This window comes from Lissotriton vulgaris, chromosome 2_1, assembly GCF_964263255.1.
Source record: "Lissotriton vulgaris chromosome 2_1, aLisVul1.2, whole genome shotgun sequence".
Taxonomy (NCBI): Eukaryota; Metazoa; Chordata; class Amphibia; order Caudata; family Salamandridae; genus Lissotriton; species Lissotriton vulgaris.
Genome location: NC_141687.1, coordinates 2,064,869,683 through 2,064,876,822, shown reverse-complemented (window position 1 = coordinate 2,064,876,822; position 7,140 = coordinate 2,064,869,683).

Here is a 7,140-nt window from a genome sequence, read left to right as displayed (position 1 = left end):
CCTCTCCGACCTCTACCTACATCTGCAGCACAGCTGAGATCCGTGGGTGCGACGAGACACGTGGGACCGGCCATCTTGAAAGAAGCAGCACTTCGCTCCAGCACGACTTCAGAGGCATCCTCGTCCAAGTGCTTTGGGGACTGAGAAGCCCCGACCCCGAGCAGCTCCTGCACCGAAGACCAGCCCTCCAGCATCCACGAGATCTGCGTGGGGCCCTTCTGCCTGTTTGCTGCTCGACGTGTTGTCTGGTCACTTGCCGGTTGGCTAGTGGCCTCCTAGACGCCGAACTGCGAAATCTTCACTGCTGGTCTGGTTGCTCCAGACTGGCCCTTGCTCCCTTCCAAAAGAGGAGCACCCCGGACCCTCCAGGTCCATCCCAGACGCCGTTTCCACTCACCGCGTGGGTTGCCTTTGCCAAGGCCTGTTGACTCCGAATCCGAAGACGACACCGCCAAGAGCGAGAGCCTGCGTGGGACAGCTCGTGCCTCCATCCTGGTCGTCGAAGACACCACCTGGTCCACGTGGCTGCAGAGACAAGCGTCCACCTTCACATCTGGTTCCACTCCTGGTTCCACTCCAGTCACTGGCTAGTGACTTTGAACATTGTCCCCTCTGCTTTCAGGTTCTTCTCTTCACTGATCCACCCTTGGATCACACCGGACATCTTCCTACTGACCGCCTGCAGCATCTTTTCCTCCAGGCTCCATAGACTTCAACGCCGGAACCCGACACGAGTTGGCACCTATGCACCCGCAGCCTGTGGGTGAGGTAACATGAGCATTTCGGTGCTCAAGGGTAGTTTGGCTCTCCAAGGGCCAGATGTAGGTAGCCTAATACTGGGCGGTAACGTCCGAAAATCGGTGTTTTCGTCCGTTACCAACCGGTATTAGGAAAAAGAGATGTAGGTCGCCGAAAACCGGTAAAACTACAGATTCAGTAGATTACCGGCTCGGTAAAGATACCGAATCGTTAACATTTCCGAATCGGTAATTTTACCGATTCGGAACAAATAGCGAGTCGGAAAAAGTTCCGAATCGGTAAAAATACCGAATCGGAAATTACGAATTGAAAAATACCACGCCATCGAGATGTAGGTGAGCCTTAAATTACCGAATTCCTCCGAAATTCGGTAATTTCAAGTCAGTATTTACCATGGACTGCAAGCAGGTGGTAATCAGGTACAGCCTATAAAAAAGGGCCCCAAAATGCAACACTGGAACTAGAATGGCTGCTTTTTACGTCATAGCAAGACGGCTAAGGCTACAGGAAGCAGGTGAGAGGGAATGGAGAAGGGAGGAACAGGTATATAGGCAAAGGATTACACTCTTCCAATTGACAGAGGCAGAGATACTGCAGAGATACAGACTGCACCCTGAAACCATCATGGACCTGATCAGGGACCTGCATCCACTCCTGGACCACCCAAGACCAAGGGCCCATGCCATCCCACCCCATGTCCAGGTGCTCTGTAGCATACACCTCCTAGCATCTGGGAGCTACCAGAGTATAGTGGGAGCTGTAGGTGGGGTGTCCCAGAGCTGCCTGTCGTGTTTTTTCAGAAAGTTCCTGGACGCCATGATACAAAGAATGGATCACTACATCCACTTTCCAGACACAGATGCGGACTTGCTCAGGACCAAAACAGACTTTTACCTCATGGCTAACTTCCCACACATGATTGGCTGCATTGATGGGACCCACATCCCCATTTGCACCCCAGCTGCCACAGAGAACATATACAGGAACAGGAAGTCAACACACACAGTCAATGTACAAGCAATCTGTGATGCCAAGTTCATCATCACCGATATAGTGGCCAGATACCCAGGAAGCACCCACGACTCATATATCTTCCAAAACAGTGGCATCTATACCCGCCTGACAGCGGGCGAATTTGGGGAAGGATACCTTCTAGGTAAAGAAATGGGTGACACTCCCTTGAGAGATGAAGCAGATGTATGTCAATGTGTGCATCTGAGCAATGTATAATTTTGTCTTTGACTTTAGGGGATAGTGCATATGCACTCCGTTCCTTTGTCCTGACACCCTACCTCAACCCCACACCCCCCAGCCAGAGACGTTACAATGTGGCACATAAATCCACCCGGAACATCATTGAGCGCACCTTTGGCCTCTTGAAGAGCCGGTTCCGCAACCTCCACAAAAGTGGGGGGGCACGGCAGTACGCACCTGTAACGTGCTGTAAGATCATTGCAACCTGTGCAATGTTGCACAACCTCGCAACTAAGAGGGGCACAGAGGTGGAATTGGAGGAGTATGAAGACCATGACGATGACCAGGCACTACCAGCAGCCAACACAGTTGGAGTACCAACTCCCACAGATGGACGACAGAGTAGGACAGAAATCACACACAACTACTTCTGAGTAAGTATGTAGACAAAGCACGTGTTGTACCTCAATGCACGTAGTTTATTTAGCACTACGTAGAAAATAAATGATCCAAAAATGTCACATACTAGTGTGCCCGGCACTACTGTGTGTACAGGGGTTACCTCAACCTCACATGTCCAACTGAACTTGCTGGACTCACTGCTTGCGCCCATGTACAGCCCCGCGTGCTGCAGGAGCTGGGCTGGGTTCAATGTCTGCTGTGGCAGCGCCAGCACTCTGGCGTCTGCTACTCCTCCTCACTTCAGGGACAGGGGTGCTGGCCCTGCTACTAGTAGTGTCTGTGTCACCGACACCTTCTGCCCCTGTGGTGGCTGACTGGTTTGTCAGCAACACTTCCATCGCTGAAGTGACTCTGTCCATCCCCTATGTGAGGTCAGTACAGCAGTGCACCAGCCCCTCCTGCATTGCAACTGACCGGCGACACATAAGCGAAGTTGCATTTGCTAGTTGCCGTATGCCGCTTGTCTGCTGCTGCATACAATGGCTCTCCCTGCGCCTTTGTGCACGGTCCTCCCGAAGTTCTTCACAGAGTGTCATGACAGACTGAGACATGTTCCTGACTCCCTCTGCCATGTCCCTCATGCTGTCTGCCATTGATCCTATTCCTTTGTTCATGTCTGTGAAGTTGGTGTTAAGAATTAGCATCTGCCTGTGTACTGCACTGATCCCTTTTGCTTGCAGACGCTGAACCTTCACCATTGTTGTCTCAAGGCCTTGGAAAACACTCTCATCACGGCCACTGCCGCCTGACTCCCGGGCCCTACAACGTCTTCTACCTTCAGATGGCCTCTCAGGAGTGGATATGTGAGCTGGTGCATTCCCTGACATAGACTGCCTTGACTCCTCACAATCCCCTTCCTCATCCGAGGATGTTTGCAGGATCCTATGCGGGGGACCCTCATGCCTCACTGGCCTGAGGATTTCGGACACCTCAGAGTCTGCTGGTGTGTGTGTTTCTTCTGACGCAGGTAGTGGTGAACCTATAAGCACAGGAGATGCTTCCAGTTGCATGGTGTCGTCTGCCTGTGGTATGTCTGTAGGTCTTGCACTGCTGGGCCCAGCATCCCTGCCTTCTTGTTCACTGCTATCCCTTTGGGGATGTGTCTTCTCCCTCACCTGCTGTGACTTGCGTGATGTCACTCCTGTGGACAGACATGGACAGTATCTTAGTGGAGCTTTCACCGTGTACATCATGATTAAATAACATTTTGCCATCACTATTTTCTGCTCCTCCCATGTGTCTGATTGTATTGTGTGGCATGCCTGACGACTTTTCATGTTGACTGCTCATATGGGTATTCTTATGACTACCACTCCCATTATGCTTTGCAGGTGAGTACTAAAGTCTGAACTGGATTTCCTAAATACATAGCCACATTGGGGGAGGAACACAGGCAGGGGGCGTGGGATGATGGACATGTCCCTTACCTTTCTTAGCTGCAGCTCGGGCTGAGCTGTCTGCATCACCAATCCCCAGGACACAGTCTGGTTCCAGTGTGGACTCCACTAGCTCTTCCAGGTCTGTGAGTGGAGGTGCCCTGTTCTTCCCTCCACCGGTTAATTTTGACTCCTTGCTTCTTGCAGCCAGTTTCCTCTTAGTGGTGATCCTTAGATCATACCATCGTTTTTTTGGGTCGTCCACTTCCCTGTTGGTAACTCCAATGGCATTGATTTTAGTCTGGATCCCCAGACAGGTGCTCCTCTTGACAGCCTCTGGTACATGCAGGGACTGTTTACCAAATATTTTTGGGTAGTGCTTCACTACCTCCTCCACCAAGATCTGCAGTTCTCCAGTGCTGAACTTCAGCTTCCTCTTCCTCTCTGCACCTTCTTTTTGAGAGTCTTGGGGCTCCATGTCTTTCTCCTGCAGGGCTCTGCTTCACAACCGCTTCACAACCGCCTGTCTCTGGGGAAGAGAACAGCCTGCGGGATCTGGGAGCTCCCGAGGAGGCTCCACAAATTACAAGGGTGGCACTGGTAACACCAGTTCCGGTGACGCCAGGGGGGAGGGCAGCATCAAACTCTCTCCTGAGGCCTCTATAGAAGAGTCCAGAACTCAGCATCGACACGGCTCCAAAATGACGTGCGTCGCCGCCGATCGTGCATCGTCAGACGCCAACTCAGTTGCATCTGGCGTCGAGTTGGCGCCGTCCGGTGCCAAAACTAGGACAAGCTCCCCCTCTGAAGAAGGAAAGGGTGTCGGAGCCGGCTAGGCAAGCTTCCGGCGCTGCCCCGGAGCCGAGGAGGCGAGCCTCCGGAACGGTGCCAACCCCGGCTTCGGACAGGAGGCCTCCTGCCCGGAAGGCTCGGTCATGCTCAAGTCAGGGCCTTGAGCACCAGCAACCACCTGCAGCGAGGGGGACCCACATCTCCGACGTTCCTGAGAGGCAAATTCTCAATTAGCGCCGGGGGCGAACCCACCAGCGAGTCTATCGGAGACCCCACAAAAAGTGGAGCTCCCAAGACGCCCCAGGAACAGGAGAGTGCCTCCATGTGAGCCCGAGTTGCCCTCACACCCGAAAAGGGCAGATAGAGGGGGGCGACCTTTGGGAGCGCACGTCAAGAAAGTTCTGGGAACCAGTGCCCCTGACAACAGAAGAAGGTGAGGTCGAAGACCTCGGCGACAAGCGCCTCGACTTACCAAGTGGAGAACGATGGCCCCGGACCCCAGAGGGCGATCGACAGCGGAGCGGAACAGTAGGAGGGCCTGCAATAGACAAAAAGGCCGGGGGGCGAGACGACTCTGACCGGGACAGCCGTGCCGAGAAAAGCTTCATACAGCGCTCCTGCCGAGACTTCAGTTTCAGTCGTTGACAGGCTTCACAGTCAGTGGAGTCATGGTGCTCACCGAGACACCACATACAAATAAGATGCGGGTCCGTCACGGACATTTGCTGCGAACAGGAATTACAAGATTTAAAGCCCGAAGGCATCGCACACTGTTCCTAATGCCAAGCGTCAAAAATAAAGCCTGAAAACAGGCCAGAGGAGCTCACTCCGGATCTTCGCTGCACGCCGAAAAGTAGGAAACTGACGTCAGTGCGCCGGGAGGGACTTATATGACCTCGCTGACGTCAGGTACGTGGACGACGTCAGGGCGGGGTCGTGTGGCGCCATCCCCTGGCGCGCAGAAGTGCTGCTGCAAACAATTTTGGGATCCAGTCTCACACCTGGGGATATGCTAAGTTAAGGAATCTGCGGCTAGATGTCTCTATCAGATATCGGGACCAATCAACCCTGGCAACTAAACCAACACACTAACTGCAATACAGAAAATGTGATCTACATGATCAAATTTCCATGTGACATGAAGTATATTGGCATGGTTACCCAGAAAATCCAACCTGAGAATCAATGAACACCACAGCACTATAATATGCAAAAAAACATCTATGGGGCTTACAAAACACTTACTTTACTTCCAACATACAGAAACCGAACTACAGTGGGTTATCTTGAAAACACTCAGACACACACCAGGAATCGACAAGCAAAATACTTTTTGAGAGAGAACAGAGATTGGTCTACCAGCTGAAGACCTATATCAGTGGGTTGAATGATGATATTCCATGGGGGCAGATTTAACCTACCTTAACTTGATAACCTCTACCCCATGATATAGGAACCAATTCCTCCCTTAAAAGGAAGGAATGCATACGTCGGTTACACTAATGGACCTAAGACATGTCCCCCTCATGAGAAACAGTCACCCTCTTATAAAGTAAAACCAGTTATCCCATAGGTATACATTTTCTTTATTGGGTAAACTGCCTATGGTGGTACCAGTCTCTGGAACCCAAACACAGCAAATTTAAAATATCACCTTGAATGCTCCTTGAACGTTCACAATATAAGATAGTATATTCACTTTACGCTAATTGCAAGGGCTACATCGCTCATTTAGTTTTTTTCCCTATCATAGCCCTCTCGATTAGTATAGAATTATCTCCATTGAGAGAGCTTTTCAGTGATGTATATGGATAAACTTATCTATATACATTACCAAATGGAAGCAATATGACAGCAACAGCTTATCTCTAGTGAAAGAATGCTTACTTATCCTCCAAAAATACGGTGGCTTCCATTCTTCTTTTCTATCTCCCTTAACAAAACCCATGGTAACATTGCAGTTACTAACACCGGGTGTGCTGCATCACATTCGGGGACTCCACTGCTACGTTTCTCACATAAAGGCCAGAAGGGACTACATTTCCCATGAATCTCGCCACGGCCCTGGTTGATTACTGCATTCTGTGCGTGTTGACTTTTTTATCAGGGGCTGGAACAGAGCACACAACACCGCCAGGAGGAGAACAGGGATACAGAGTAGGTGCCCATAGAGGGAGTACCTTGACAAAGTAAGTATGGGGCATTCTGCCCTGCACTTGTTAGCTTTTTCTGCATACTTGTATGCCAAAATGCTGGCGTAACCCAAACATTTAATGAGTCTCTTAATACTTCATCGATCTAGGGTTTGACTATAGGACTTCCTCCGCCTTCCCTTCATGAGGCAATATTACTAACCTGTGAGGGTAAGAAACTTTACTGATAACTATTACTATCTTAGAAACGGATGCATGAATAGGAATCGCGTGCATGGTCACAACGTATTTTGACATTTCGTTTTTGTTGATAACCTCTTGGAAGGCGAGAGTGTACACAAGGGTGTGACTTTGTATGTTTTTTAATGCATGTAATTCATTCATGACCTTATATGCTTGTGATC